General features: G+C 37.6%; 1 protein-coding gene across 19 annotated transcripts in view; it reads left to right on the top strand.

Moving 5' to 3' along the window:
• Positions 1-16,708, top strand: part of MAP2 (microtubule associated protein 2) — a 283,955-nt gene that overhangs the window by 136,906 nt on the left and 130,341 nt on the right. For 17 of the 19 annotated variants that reach the window (XM_034655081.1, XM_034655088.1, XM_034655089.1 and 14 more), the window contains exon 3: positions 3,150-3,217. The gene's annotated coding sequence lies outside the window, so the exon portion shown is untranslated. Of the gene's footprint in view, positions 1-2,487; positions 2,873-3,149; positions 3,218-16,708 lie in introns of those variants that run through there. The other 2 variants (XM_034655083.1, XM_019792993.2) reach the window with 2 other exon arrangements.

The raw sequence follows: 16,708 nt of genomic DNA on the forward strand, positions 1-16,708 counted from the left end.
GTTCCTTCCACTAACAAATGAAAAGAAAAAAAAAAGAAAAAGAATTTACCAACTCATTCTCAATGACAAAGCAGGTATTCTCAGAAAATGACTCTCGAAAAGTATTAAATATTTTTGAAGCTGCACTATTGTTTTAGACTGACTAGGACCATTATGTGTGCTCTAGGAGTTTCTGACGAAATATGATTTATGTTTCAAGAAATGACATAATTTGTGCATCATTTTTCGTGTTCAGAAATGAACAACATATTATTAATAATCTATATAACATATTAAAACATTTCTTTTGAAAATAACTTTAGGGTCCAAATCACTGAAGAAAAATACACATTTAACAGATCATATTTAAGGAATGCTTTTTGGAAGAGAAGAATCCTAATCAGTATGTAAGATTAACTGAAATCTGAAATCTCTTGTAATTTTACTAGGGTAATCATATTTTTAAACATGATTTCTTTATTTGATAGTTAACATACTGGGGGCAGAGAACAGTAGTGGTGGTAGCCACTGTATTTTAGACATCAGAAAAGTCAATCTGATCTTACCTACGGATGAGTTAACCTAAAAACAATGAGTCATAACAACTGAATACTGAAAGAACATTTTATGAAGGAAATAATGCATCAAGGTCAAAATCCTAATCACAATTTTTGCTGACTCAGAAAGATTTTAACAAATATTGCGCCCCCCAGTGGTTGTTTTTGAGTGAATGATCCCTTAAAATTTTTTTTTTTTTTTTTTTAACCTGGGCTCCCAGTTTTCCAGTTTCATCATTTTGGGTAACCTCATGAAACTTCACACTGTCTATTAACTAGGAGGACCTTGGGAGGACAGCACAGTCGGATTGCCCGATTTCATGCTTGCAGAAAGAACGATGCCAGGGATGATAGAGTACCTAGTATATGATGATTAAGTTCAGGCTCAACAAGATAGGATCACCAAAGGGCCATCATGCTCAATTCTTCTGATTGCCGGGCTGGAAAGAAAGAAAAGCAGTGACATCATTACCCCAGATTCTTCAGACCTCCAATACAGTACAGCACAGATGCTAAGCAAGGCTAGTCTCAGAATTATTGGAACGTATTTTAAAAAACGAAGATCACTGCTTTAGCAAATAAAGGAAGGCTCACAAAATCAAAGACAAAGGATGGTTTTGGAATCGTTTTTGCTTGCACACAGAATGGGAGGGAGCGCAGAAAGAAAAGCACTTGGTAAAAGAAGAAAAGCAGGGCACCTAAGTCAGGACATGGGGATGGTGTGTCTGCTGGATCTCCAGCCTGCTTCGTGACCTTGGCCAGATTCCCTGGGCCTCAGCTTTCTCACCTATGAAACAAAGGGTGTGGACTGGGCTGAGTGTTGCCCATGAATCCAGGATATGGACGGAGGCAAGGAGAAGTAGGAATCATTTCATACAAAAGAACCATAATTTGAATATTTATGAAAGCAAAATTAGCTCATGATCAAAAAGTGGAGAAGAAAGGTGGCTAATGGAGAATGTAAATTCATCTTTATGCGTTCAAAAGAGAGTGTAAAACTGATAGACACAGTTCTTTCCAGAAGGCAAAGAATGAAGCATATCATTCTAAATTTCCTCCACTGGAGTCTCCTTCCCTTTTCTCTATCATCACCTTATTTTTCTCAGTACTTTCTGTTTCCAGTAACCATGGTGATGCTCCCTCCCAGCAACCTTCTTCGCTGCCAGCCCTTTTGGTATACACTGAATTTTGCTCCGTTCACTGATGCAGGAGGCTAACAATGATGGAAAAATTAATTTATTTCTTAACATTTTTCCCAGCCCTTCTGTCCGGGCAATAAATTCAGGGAATTATTCCACATTTAACCTCCCTACATAAGGGGCACTGTGAAACAAGGATATTCAACTGTTAATTTCAGCTGCTAACATAAAGGGGGTACTGATTATGCCAGAGATTCAATTCTCTGGCTTGGCCCTCAGGGACTGTAAGGTCCCAGTACCCAAGCTCATTGCCACCTCCTTTTGCTTCTGTCTGTAAACGGAATAAAATAGATTGCCCACAGAAATCACACATCAACCCTGGTTTCCTAATCCCCTTTGTTTTTTGCTGCATTCTCCTTTGTAAGGAAAACATTGCCAAGTGTGTAATTATCACAGTTACAAGGGGATTGAATTTTCCCTTAGAAAATACAACTAAATGATTTATTTTGGACTATAAGTAAACAAACAATTCTGGATATTCAGTTTTTAAAATGTCAGAATTAGCAGCCAGGGACAAAACATCAGACAATCTCTGATGTCATTAATGTAGATAATAAATATTCCCGTAAACTACCATTTATCATGTCCAGTTTGTGTAGCCAGATTTATTTGTAATCCTATATTACGCCGGGAAACTCTCTATTTAAGCACTCTGTGTGTGTGTGTGTGTGTCTGTGTGTCTGGCATTAACACAAAGGAGACCAGATGATGACATTCATAGGCTTATAGACTCGACTCCTGGGGACACACTTGGATGGAGGCAATTAAAATGCCTGTCAGGCATTTGATACCAGAAGCCCCGATGGTAAACCGCTAAATCATAAGCTGGGGCTGCATCTTATTGTCAGTGAATGATGGCGGAGCTGGGTGGCTTGTCATCATTCTCGAAAATTCTGAGGCTAGTGAGCTCTCTCTCCCTCTCCCACTCGCCTTATTTTCCTTTTCGCCACTGCGGGGACTTTTTCTAATTTGCAGCTTCCCTTTCCCCGACACACACACAGAGGAGCTGGTGGCTTGCAGACTGCGTCTGTCTGGAGCGAGAAGCTAGAGCCAGCCCGTAGAGATAATGCTCCGGGAGAAGGATTCTGCAGCAATCCTCAAAGGCTAGACTTGGGTGGTATCGCTGCATATGCACTGGTAATGCTTCGGGGTTTTTAAAATTTTATTTCATTTTATTTTTTTTCCATTTTTCAAAGGATTTGCTTTATGTGATCTCAAAGTAAAATGCTTTAAAATTCTTTACTGAGCTTCCTAAAAATTCAAGTACTGCATTATTTTTACTACAGATCTCAAGACATAGATTTATTATCTGGATTATAAAGAATGCATTTGCTTACTGGTGAGTTACAGTTTTCAATATTTAGTTAACAAATCTGTATATGTATTTTTTTTTTCTTTTGTTTTGTTTCGGTAGATTCTTCAGCTTGTTGTCTCTAACCGAAGAAACGTTGATTGGGAACTACTCATTCAGAAAATTAAAAGGTACCACATGTTTTGTTTGGATGTTTAAATGAGGGGAAATCAGGGAGGATTTGGAATGTTTTTATTTAAATTAATCTCTCTATGGTTGGTCTTTTATCCGGAAGCCTACGTTGATCATTGTCTATCATAGCATGTACGATTTCCCATGCAGAGAATGCCATTATCCAAAGCTGTTTTGATTATAAGACGTCTAAGGAATTATGTCTTTTGCCTGGGTTGCAAGTTGTTAACAAATATCAACATGTCTGGCTTATTTTCAGATTTTTATTATTGTAGCAGCTAAAAAATAAAATGTCCAAAATTCTCTATCTTACTGAAAATTCAGTCATTTAAATTTAACAGAAATATACTAAAGTAAAGATTTTATCTGAGAGAATCTTGCTAATAAGTGATGTTTTTAAATGGTAAATGAAATGGCTTGCCCTTCCCAGGTAGAAGGAGCCCTAGAGAGGAGAGCCTAGGAATGACTCAGTATTGTGGGGGTTTGTGAATAAAATATCGTAACTTCTTCACTGATGCTTTAGTCTTTAGCACCATATCTAAAGGCTGAGGTTGCTAGTTATTCAAAGAACTGATTTTATATATGCTTTATTGGCGTAAGAAAGTAATCCTTCATCTTGCCAAGGAAGCAGTTGAATCCATTGATCCTGGGCCTTCTGCCTTACATGAAAAATATTAATTTTGAAATTCGGCCTCAGGATGTATAGAGATGGCAGTTATGGGTATTACCTTTTGTTTAATTCTTTAAGATTATCTTTGACTTTCAACATATACTCATGTCAATAAAAGCTATATCTGTTATTTGCCTTCAAAAAAATGGAAGACACGTTCTGCCTTGCTGTAGATCAGTAACCTCTTTTAAATCTGTCTTTAGCATTCACGTAGCATTTCCTCTCAAGCTTATCAGCCCAAAATATTTTAGTCAGTGAGGTTAGTTGTCGTTTTTTTGTTTTTTTAAACGTACTTCGGAAATAGTTAACGTTCAACGACTGATCCTGAAATACCAGAAGTCTGTGACTGTATACCTGCGAGTGTGAATATTTGTAGCCGTTGAAGGAGACGAATGCATTGTCCTTGTTTCATTTTCTCTGCAATGTGTAATTATGAGGACCTTAATTTATTCATTCCACAAGCACTTCCTAAGAGCCTTGCTGCTGTGGGTAGTGATTGTGGGAGAGAGGGAAGGGGCAGATGCCTCTATCATCACCCTTCCAGAGTGTAGGCAGTATCACATAATATTTTTGCACAAGAGAATGAATTCATTAAAATAAATCAGTGTGTTCTAAAAAAGGAAACTGCATTTATTGCAGATATTGAACAAAATCGAATAGGCTAGGCTCAGAGATACATGAAATATATTGCGTGTTTTCCTTTAGAAATTACTCAGTAGAATCAGGTCTGAAATCCCCAGACAGGACTTACTGTTCCTCCTGGATATTGTAAAACCCTTGGGACTATTTTCTCTTTTTAGGTTCTGCTCAGAGTAGGTGAATATATTTCATGTTTGGTGAAAAACAAAAATCTATTTGGTATTTTCCCATCTCACAAAATCCACACAGTACGTATTTTATGTGTGAATCTGTTTTATAATCCTCAGGCTCATTTAGCCACTCATTATATTAATTTTGAACATTGGGGTATCTACATGAATTGGAAAAGGATGATGTTATTATCTAACCACTAAAAAAATGTATTCGGTGTATTGTTAATAGGAACTAATCAGCTCTGTTGGGATTTATCTGGGTATTGGAGAAGTGGCATATTACCTCACCAAAAGTCTCTTGGTGCCTAAATTTTCTAGGACCATTTTAAATTTATCTAGGGGTGTGTTGACAGATTTTGTGTAAGAAACCAGAGTTTATTGAAATAGATGGTTATGGCGTCGAATCAGAATTGAATTTGTTTTTTGGACTGTGAGTGAGTCAGGGATCTGTATCACGGTTTTGCTAATCAAACTCATTTTGACATTGGTTAATTATTTCACTGATTTTTCACTCATATCTTCAGAACATAAAATAGTGCCTGGACCACAGTAGGGGTTCAACAAATATTTATTTAATTATTTGATGGGTAAATGATTCATCAGCACTTTTCCCCGTTACTTTTTTGTTCTTGTTTTTCATGAGATTACACACTGTAAGACAGACATTTGGTACTTTTTTTTTTTCAGCTACCCCAAATATTCATTATAGATCTTTAATTAATAATAATTAATTAGATAATTAATACCAGGTAGAAAATCAGGCGAACCATGTGTGAAAATTTCTCCAAGTGATATAGAAAAGGATTTTTCCGGTTTTAGGTTAAAATGGAATTTTTGAAGTGTCCCTTTTCACTTTCATCAGCAAGGGAAAGAAGCCAAACTGCAGCATGAGTTTCGCTTTATGGATGCTTCCTAAATACTACTCCCAAGCTTGACATTGTTTATTGCTCTTAGTGTCTTCAACCAAGACTTTGCTGCAGCAGAGGGGAGGAGGCCTTCTCTCTCTCTCCCTCTTTCTCTCCCCATCTCTCTCCCTCTGTAATACTAGAAATGATGTCATAGTCTTCTTAAATGCTTTGTAGTTCATTATGGACTAGTATGACATCATTTCATAATGTAAAAGGAAACTTCTAGAGTCATAGTAGTTTTAGAGAACTCTATTTTTTTCTTTTTGCCCTTTATTTATATTAATACAACTATAATTTTTTTGTTATTAACTATAGGCTAGAGAATATCCTAAGCCCTTAACATATGTCATCTCATTTTAATTCTCTCTACAATCCTGGGAGGTGGGTATGGTCTCCATTTTATAGATGAATGAATGGAGATTCCAACTGGGCAATCAACACAACTCTGGCCCAAAGTCCTTCAGTATTAACCACAGCATACGGCATTTTTTTTCTAGTAGATTTTTTTGGTTCATAGCCATTGTTTTAATATTTTATTTATGCACATGATATATACTGAAATAAGGTTTAAAAAGTATGCCTGCAGATAGTTGTTTTTATATACTTAAGTTAGGAGTGAATATGTCCTTGAATATGTAACATAATATTCAAATTCTGATATATTTAATATGTATTTTATATTTTATATTTAAACTGAAGAACTTTATTCTTTTTTTTAAAGAACTTTATTCTTTAAGGAGGAATATCAGAGATAAATTAGGAAGTTTTAAAATAAATTAATTCATAAAGTGCTCCAGTGTCATTACGATGAAGATGTATTACTAAATTGCATAATCTATATAAGAAAATTAGCCAGATAATTCAAGTAGTAATTGCATAACTTGATGCCATATTTTGCAACCTTTTTTTTTTTAACTTGAAATAATAGCAGAAGTTTCAAATGACCAAAAAGAAATGAATGAGCAGGGAACAGTATGCAGTGGGCGTACTGTACAATGTGCAGATACCACATTCAACCTTAAATACGACTAACTAAGCCATAAAAATAACTGAGGGGGGGCGCCTGGGTGGCACAGCGGTTAAAGCGTCTGCCTTCGGCTCAGGGCGTGATCCCAGCATTACGGGATCGAGCCCCACATCAGGCTCCTCAGCTATGAGCCTGCTTCTTCCTCTCCCACTCCACCTGCTTGTGTTCCCTCTCTCGCTGGCTGTCTCTATCTCTGTCAAATAAATAAATAAAATCTTTAAAAAAAAATAACTAAGGGCACTAACAATTACACAAATGGGTATTAAGATGCTTTACTCACAAAGGCTTATATAGAACAGAACACTTTCGGAGCTCAGTTGGGTGCCAGAACAAAACAAAGAAGTAGCCTCAAGGCTCATTGGTACCATAAGAGGCACATGAATAATTTCTTAAGGGACTTCATTGCAGGCCAGGATTACTAACAATTGAGAAGAGACTCAACAGGAAATATTTCATGGAGGATGGGTCTTTTGAGGTGGAGGTTAGGGATGAAAAGAAGTATTCAAGGGAGAGATAATGCATGGACGAGCTCCAGGAAGAACAAACATTAGCAAAGAGACCAAAGAAAGTGAACATGTGTAGAAAGTGTAGACTGATCTCATTTATATTCTAGAGTGCAGGGCAGAAGAAAGGGGTTCTTAGAAGGTAAGGATGGAAATAGTATTCAGTCGTACCATATTTAAATGGCTAGTATTCTACCCTTTTTGAACTACAAAGTAAGAATTTATTCAGTTCAACCCAATACATGTGGAAAGGGACCTTAAATGCCAACTTGAGGAAATTGTTCAGTATTTGATGAGAAGCTATTGAGTGTATTTTGAATAGCAGACCACTCTGACCTACACTGTGTTTTCAGGTGGCTTTCTTTGTAGCTCTGTGAGATGGAGTTGTGGGTAGAGAAGAAGACATCACTTTGGAAGCTCTAATAGGATAATCCAGGAAATAATAAAGGCTCAAAGGGGGTGTTGACAGTGGGCAGAAAAAAAAGAGATCATAAAAATGAAAGATGTTTCTGAGCTCAAAATCATAAGCAGAGTATAGCAAATGCTTGATTGGCAAGAGGAATGAAAAACAGAAGGACTCAGTGCTGACTCCAATGTTTGAATTTGATAACTGGAAAAATGCAGGGAGAAAGGTAGTTAAAAGCTGCTTGAGGAAAGAGGCTCTTGTTCATTCGTCTTGCATCCTAGTCTTGCATTGCTTACTACATAGTGGACAGCCAATAAGTGCTGACTGAATGAGGAGGGGAATAAAAAGTCAAGGGACAGGTTTAGGCCACAATGGGCTGGATCTGCAGGCAAACTGGTCTGGTAGATTGCAGATGACATTGGGCTAACGCTGAGAAGAGAAACTAGGGAGGCCAGACATGGATGACATTATCAAGAGAGAAGAGGAGAGGACCAGACAGAATAGTCTTGGCAGGGGCGCCTGGGTGGCTCAGTTGTTAAGCATCTGCCTTTGGCTCAGGGTGTGATCCCGGCGTTCTGGGATCGAGCCCCATGTCAGGCTCCTCCTGGGAGCCTGCTTCTTCCTCTCCCACTCCCCCTGCTTGTGTTCCCTCTCTCGCTGGCTGTCTCTCTCTGTCAAATGAATAAATAAAATCTTTAAAAAAAAAAATAGTCTCGGCAGCACCCACATTTACGATGTAGAATAAGGGGCAGGAAGTTGCAAAGTTAAAGGAAGACCTATTTTTTTTTTTAAGCAAAGAAAAAAGAGGACAGATGAAGTAAGAGAAAACAAGGCTAAAATTCAAATTCTGAAGAAAAGTTGAAGAATGAGAATAAGTAAAAGACTGCTCAATATATTATTTACTTCAGTAGTGTTTTCTGTTATAAAAACAATAAATCTGCATTTTGTAAAATTTGTCAAATTTGGAAGAGTGTACAGGAAAGAAATAATAGCCATCCATAATTACGCAAGCCAGAGACTATGTTTAACACTCTGCCTGTTTAACTTACTTCCTTTCACCTATTGCATTTAAATTTACGTAACCAGGATCAAAATGATACAATTTGAATTCTGCCATTTTTTTCATTCAGAGTATCTTAAGCATCTCAAAACATTTTGCCACCTGTGTAATAAATACTCTTTTGTGAAGACATTGGGTATGTTTGTTCCCTCTTGTTTCCCAATTTTTTACTATCATCTTCATGCTGGAATAGACTGGAATATTTTACTCTCAGACGATATTTCACATTATTTCCAAGGACTATTTCCTAACAACAGAATCACTGTATTTTATATTGTCAAATTTCTGGTCAAATATCATTTGATGGTTTCAAAATTAGCCTCACCTTTCCTCCAACAAAGGGAGTCTCAGATGACGTCAGCATCTGCCATGCTCCAGCCTCTGTGATGGGCACTTTAATTATCACAGTGACTGTACATCATGTTATCTCCACTTAAACAGAGGAACAGAGACTGAGACAGTTGTGCAAGTTTCAGGGCTAGTTTTGAATCTGGGTCTGACTCAAAACCAGTCAAATTGTGGGAACAGAAGCAAATTACTGAAAAGTGAATGAGTAAATAAGGATATGAAAGCAATAAGAAAACACATTTGAGAGGTCTAGGATTCTGTGCTGTGCAGTAGGACTTTACCGTTAGTAACCTGGGAAGTCCTAAGCTGAAGGGAGGGAGCACATAGATAGGGGGTATTATGAATGTAAGCGGAAGGACAATGTTATAGAAAAGTTCCTGGAAGAAAGGGCACAAAGAACTCAGACAAGGATTTAAGCTTGGCAAGCAAAATTCATCTTCCCTGTAGATAAAAGCAAGAGAAAAGAGACTCTTTTCTAGTGGTAAAGAGAAGATATGGGAGGGCCCTACCTATCATCTGGACTTCATATCAATTTAGAGGAAAATCCACTTATTCATTCAGTGAATATTTATTAAACACCAAGTCCATGCCCTTGTCCTGCCCTAATGGAACCTTATTTCTGGGGTGGGGGGTGTTGGTAATCAGTGGTTGAACAAATAAAATCAGAAGATTACTCAGGCAGCTGTGCAGAGAATGGATGATAAGGTGGTAAGAGTAGACACTGGGAGATCAGCTCCTCAAACTTTAAAGCCAAGATGAATCAACTGGGGATCCCATTTAAATGCAGATTCAGAATCATTAGGTGTGAGGAAGAGAGCCTCCGTTTTAACAAGCTCCTAGGTAATGTTGATACTGCTAGACCGTGTGCCACGCTTTGATCAGCAAAAGGTTAGGAGGCAGATGTCCAGGCAAAAAAAATTAGAAAGGATTAGAGTAGTTGTTATGAAAAAGTCAAATGGGAACCCTTCTTTCCGTGCAGCAACACTGCATACTTTCACACCTCTTTGATGGTGAGAGAGAATTGTCTCTTTCTTTCTGACCATTTTCAATTCCAGCCAGCTGTTTTATGAAAGATCCATTAAACAAGCCCTAATGAGCTACTGGCATTTCAATCTTTCTGCCTATGCTCAATGTTTATTATGCCGTATAATGAATTCTCGGGGTTCAGGTTTGGGGGTGTGTTTCCATATAACACTCTGCCAGTTTCTTAACTGCAGCTCTGTTTCCCTGCTTCGTGATTTCTTTGAACTTCTAACCTCCTCTCTGCCTGGGTGTTCAGCACAGTACCAGTCTGCTAAATTCTCTGGTCCCCCAGCACTTGGCATCCCTGCAGTCCCACTGTACTTAGTGGCTAAGCTTCTGGGTGTCCACAGTGCATCTTCTGGCCACCCACCTCCTCATACAAGCCTTGAGGGACTCTACTTCAAGCCACAGGGGACTCCTGAGTATTGAGGATAGTCTCTGATTTAAGGAATACATTTTTTCCAACAAAATCATTTCTCTTTGGTGGAATGTTTTGGTTGGTGGCAGCAACCTGCATTCCTCTGAGGAAAGAATGTGTGTGTTTGCAGACAGAGTGTTCAAAGGGGCTAAGGGTTGACAAGAAGCCTGGACAGACTGGGGGATGTTATCTTTGAGCCTCCACCATGAGGTTCTTAGTCCTCCTCTATGGATGCAGGAACTTATGAGCATTTACCTGTTGGATTCCTCCCACAGCACACCTTGCAGCTATAAAATATCTAAGAAAATAAACAATCCAATAAATATGGCATACTCATCCATCAGGGAAACACCGTAACTGCATATCAAACATGTGTGATGTTCTCACACTCATTAGCATGTCTCCTTTGTGTAAAGGGCTGCTTCTATCTCTAGATGGAAGCCATGCCCACTACCAGATCTGTGGTTTTTATCACTGTAATCTTGTCATTTGGTGTTTACTTAAACAGCCAAGTAGATGTAAGCCGTGTCATTAGAAACTTTGAATTTAAAATTCCAATGAAATACTAGTTTTCTTATGAACAGAGGTCAACTTATATTGATGACCATATTTCTTCAAGGAGAACACTTAGGAAAGCGCTTGAGAAAAGAAGTCAGGTCACAAACATCTTTGCATTCACTGTGTTGTCTGCTTAGAAATGCCCTTGATGCGTGCGCCATGTTGAAGCTAAGAAAATGAGTGTTGCGTGTGTGTGTGTGTGTGTGTGTGTGTGTGTGTGTGTAACTGTGGTCTTTCCATAGTGAACAGCACTGGTCTTGCATGGTCAAACTGGAATTGGTAAAATACCCAGAATTTGATTACCATGCCTATGCTTTTTTGCCATTTATTCAATAGTTAAGAGCCTCAGAGTAGCACAGGATAATCTCTGATCTTCCTAACAAATTCTCCTTTTCTCTCAAAAAAAAAAAAGTTTGAATCAATCCCCTTTTTTTGCAGGTTCCATTTGGGTCTGCCTCAGATGGTTCGAATTAACCTTCCTTCAGATTCTCTCCTAGTGTTAATGACTTTGGATTATGACTATTTAAAGCAGCCGGATGTTCATTGATCCACATCTGGCAATTGTTAAAACAAAGCTACTTTATTTAACACTTACAACCAAAATATATTTCTTTACAATGAATAGGAACTTAAGAGATGTTTCTTTTCAGGATGATCTTATGTTTTATTTCCAATGTGAACAATGTTTCTACTTTATATTCTTTAAAAGTATCTTCTTGCTCATCGTAAGATTTTCTCATGGTAAGATTTCCTGGTTGTATATACAGAATAAGATACAACATGTAGGCATTAAGGATTCTCTCAGTGCCTAAGAGCAGCTGATTAGCCTGATTTTGAGCATACCTGCAGGTGAATCTGTGATATTGTTGAATCTTAAAAATAAAAAACTAGACTGCCTTAATAGCGGGGACAGAAATCCCTAAAATGACTGACTTTTAAGATTACATTGGTAGTGGAGGAAATAACAATGACATCTAACAAAGAAAAAAATTTAAAACGATACAAGAACTTAGTCCTGAGTGAGTCATATAACTGGTCAGACTGCTATACTTTTCCTCTAAAAGATGGTGGATAGTTCGATAGGTCAAAGGGAAGTAATAAATGTTAATATATAGTTTAATGTATGCATGCATTTTTAGTTGTTTCTTATGTTATGCTCACAAAAAGGCCCAAGATGTCAACTTTGGTTTATAAAATTATTGTAATAATCCAACCAGTGAAGAAGTAGCATTTAGACTTTAAGAAAAAAATAATTTCTGCACCACTTTTTAAATCATACAAAACATATGACCTCCCAAAGCTCACAGCAATCTCTGGAATAGGAATGGCAGATCTTGTTGTTGTATTTATTAAAGATGAGAAAACTGAAGTTCGAAGAATGCAAATGACCTATCCAAGTCCCTCCACTAGGAAACGGTAAATCTTTGGCTCATATCCTTGTTCTGACTCTAAAGCTTTTACTTTCAACTAATATGCAGCCAAAGCAGATAAATGAGTGTATTATCCCAAATATAGAATATTTTAATAATGCACTGACTTGATTGCTATAAAAGATTGCTAATAAAGAACACATTCCAAGGTAGCCCTGGCCTGCGTTATTGCTCTCCTCTCCTAAAAGACTCTTGCCCTTTAGAGTCCTGGATTAGTATGGCATAGAGCTCAGTCAATACTAGTAAAAATAGCAGTTATTACTGAAATGGCTATACTTTTCAGTATGAAAAGGAGATGAGACTAAATATATCACAAAAAAAATGTAATCTTAATGATTTAAAAAGTATTGACAGAGAGATTAAGAAGAATCCATTGTTTTAAGTTTCACAGCATTTTAAGCAAGTGGTAAATATCTCAGCAAGAATCTAGGATCACAAAGAAAATGATTAAAACTTCAGAAAATCAGATCTATGGAGAAACATTTTTTAAAGCAGGCATTTTGATTTGCCTATTTTTAGGATAATTGTAAGAGCTTATAAAGAATAAGCTGGAGGCTACATATCCCAAATTCTGATCTCAGCTATAGAAAGGGAAGGATAGCATATGTAAAGAAAATTATAACCTCAGAGACCGTTGAGTAGAGTTAGGGCTGAGGTTAGGTGTCTTCAGGCAGATAGCAATAGGTGTGGGTCCACTGAGGACATGGTCATTGCAGTGACCTATCTCTTCCCCAAATTCTCCTTTCCATCATCTTCATCCAGGCCCTCATTATAGCTGCCAGGGTTGCTGAAATGCTTTTATCTTGTCTTCCTGTCCCAAACACCGTCACCCCATTAATCTCCTAGGCAAACTATTAATACAAACTCTTCTTTGGCCTTTGTTTGCTCTCTTGAGTTGTGCTGGCCAGTAACTATGGAGGCAGCTAGCCACACGCAACTATTTCAATCTAAATTAAATTAAAATGAAAATAATTAAAATTTCACCTCCTTAGGCATACTAACCACATTTCAGGTGCTCCATAGCCACATTATTTTTATAGAAACATTACCTATTACAGTCTATTTCCATTATGACATAATTTTCATTGGAGAGGGTTGATCTGGAGCATAACCATGCCCCTCACCCAGATATCCAAGGCCTACACTGACCTCTCCTTCTTCCTGACTACCCTTGGCACACGCCCTCCACACCACACGTTTTTGTCCTCCTCTTCCTCATCACCATTACTATGATTACAATTAAAATATTAGTAACCCTTATCTATTTAGTCCATATTATGTGCTAAGTACATACATTTTCAGAAGAAGAAGAGAGAGAGGGGTGGAGGAAGAAGAAAACGAAGAACTCTATAGAGTGGAGTTTTTTTAATCCCCGTTTCACAGAAGAGGTTTAATGAAGCCAAGTATATTTCCCAAAGATAAAGAGGTTATTATTAGTGGAGCTCGAAGAAAAACCCAGGTCTATCTGCCCCATAGCCATAGTGTTTTACCCTGAACCAGTGATTCTTAACCAGGGACAATTTGCCCCTTCTGCCAGGGGTCATTTAGAGATGACCATTTGAAATTATATCTTTTTAACTCAGAAACTTTCCTCTGGCTTTCTTTTTCTTGCTGTCCCTGCGTCTGTTGTATATTTAGGAGATTCCTATTGATAAATGTTGGACTTACTGGGGGCACCTGGGTGGCACAGCAGTTAAGCGTCTGCCTTTGGCTCAGGGCGTGATCCCGGCGTTATGGGATCGAGCCCCACATCAGGCTCCTCTGCTATGAGCCTGCTTCTTCCTCTCCCACTCCCCCTGCTTGTGTTCCCTCTCTTGCTGGCTGTCTCTATCTCTGTCGAATAAATAAATAAAATCTTTTTTAAAAAAATGTTGGACTTACTGGATTGATCTGTTTTAGCTCCTTTTTCACATATTTTTAAAGTCCCTTTTTCACTTTTTCTACATTCAAGGGGTTTTTTCTTCTTATCAGCTGAATTATTATTTGCCTCTAGCCCACCAATTCTATTTTTAATTAATTCATGAACTATTTATTTGGGAAATTATATATTAATTTCCAGGAACTTTTTCTTATCCTCTAATGGATACTTTTCTAAAATTCATTTTTGGAAGGAAGTTCATTTTAATGTATACAGTATTCTTTCAAATCTCTCTGAGAAGGATAACTGTAAATTCCCTTGTTCCCTGAATCATCTCTATTTCCTCAGGAGTCATTTTATATACATATACCAGCAGTATACGTGTATATATATATATATATACTGCTGGTTTTTCTCAAATGTCTTGATTTGGAGGATTTGGGGGGTTTTGTTTTTATGTATGAAGGACTAGGATGAGGATGATAGGTAGCTGCGGTAAGTTTCCTCTGTAATCATGCAGATCTGTACCTCCACTTACCATGAAAGCTGCCTGCAGGTTCTGCGCAAGTGGGCAGAGTCTGTCAGGAAGGAGGAATCCCAGGAGAAGCACGGAGACAGGCAACTGGCAAGTGAGCAGGTTAAGATCCCTACAATTGTGTCAGTTCTGCATAGAATTATCTATACTAGACCTGGTCCCCAAACTGATCACTTTCTTTCTTTAAAGGTTAGTTCCTGTTTTCGCTGTTGGGGGCAAAATCTTCTCCTGTCACTAAAAAATGTAGTAGCAAGGAGGAAGAAGACTCGAAAGGGTCCCAGTTTTTCCGAATACATTTCTTTCTTTCTTTCTTTCTTTCTTTCTTTCTTTCTTTCTTTCTTTCTTTCTTTTTAAGACTTTTAAAATGTATTTATTTTAGAGAGAGAGAGTGTGGGCAGGGGGAAGGGACAGAGGGAGAGGGAGAGAGAGAATCTCAAGCAGACTGCCCCAAGCTCAGAGCCGATGCAGGCTGGATGTCACAACCGTGAGAGCGTGACCTGAGCTGAAACCAAGAGTTGGATGCTGACCTGACCGAGGCCCCTAGGAGCCCCCTGAATACATTTCTTAATGAATTGCCATGATATTAGTTTCACGGCCTCTTTAGACCCTGTATTTGAAAACTGTGAGCTTGGGGTTTCTCCAGGTGTCCTTGCGATGGACCTGCTGTTAACTCAGAGCTTCCTTGCAGCAGTTTCTTCTTTCTTTCTCCATCTGTATTCTAACTTCTAGGGTATCTTAAAATTTTTTTGTTAGGGTTACATTGTTTTTCAACATTTTTATTACTTTAATAATAATTAGGATAAAGGAGAAGTGTGTGTGTGTGATGACTCTTCCATTATCGATCATATGTGGTAATCTTTACTATAAATTTTTATAGCGTTGATCTAAGTTTGTACTCTTTTACATTTCTTATTCCAGTGTTCTATCTTTCCTATTTACTAGCTATTTGGAAAAATTACTTCCCTTTTCTGGGCCTTTTGTTTTCTGTAAGATAAAGATCATATCTGATTTTCGGGGTTGAGATGGAACACAGGAATGCATGTTGAAACCTGTACCATAGAATATAAATGTAAGCTATCTTTATATATAAGACTTTGTCATAGGTTCAGAGTAAGAAATAATGCAAATGTGGAGAATAGCCATTGTTACAAGAAAACCCTTTCCCTATGCATTAAGAAATGTTAAGTGATGCCACTTTGAGACTAGAATAAATTATGTGTTAATAGCAATAATAAAATAAGCAGTTTTTCATGGATATATTTTACACCTAATGGAAAACCAAAGATAAAAGCAGACCAAGAATGTGGTTCAATTAAAACAAATTTAAATCTTAGGTTTGGCAAAGAACATATGACTTAATGCTGTGTGACCCCTTTTGCTTGGCAAAATTAGGAATGTGAATATTTGTGATACTGATGAGTATAATTTAGTGTTGCTAATTAGCTGCCCCCCAAACTATTACTGATTTAAGATGGCCTCAGTTAATTGAAGGTTTCTGCTCTGTCAGTCCAGACACGAAGCATCAGTAAAATGAAAATAAAGAAAGTGAGAATAACAGTAAAGGGACTTAATTGTAAAAGTTAAAGAAATAGTAACAGAAAATTAAATGTAAAAGAAAGTTAAGAGTCCCAGCAGCCTTTAATTTCAACCTACTGGGAAACTTTTGTGGAAAATTGATGAAAGGAGTATTTTCCCTAAAATATTATTAAACCCAGCATCTTATTGATAGCCTTTATTCTTACAAACAAACAGAACACATCAAACAGACAAAACAAAATAAATCAATGTGAATGTATGCTGAGCGATGCAGATATGATTCACTCTCTGACTGCTATTAATTCTCATTTTCTGCATGCAGTTATTACATTCTGAAGTTGAATGTCTATAGAGGATAAGGAACCAGCCATAGTTAAAAGTTAATGGATCCAGTAACA

This window comes from Ailuropoda melanoleuca, chromosome 2 (assembly GCF_002007445.2).
Source record: "Ailuropoda melanoleuca isolate Jingjing chromosome 2, ASM200744v2, whole genome shotgun sequence".
Taxonomy (NCBI): domain Eukaryota; kingdom Metazoa; phylum Chordata; class Mammalia; order Carnivora; family Ursidae; genus Ailuropoda; species Ailuropoda melanoleuca.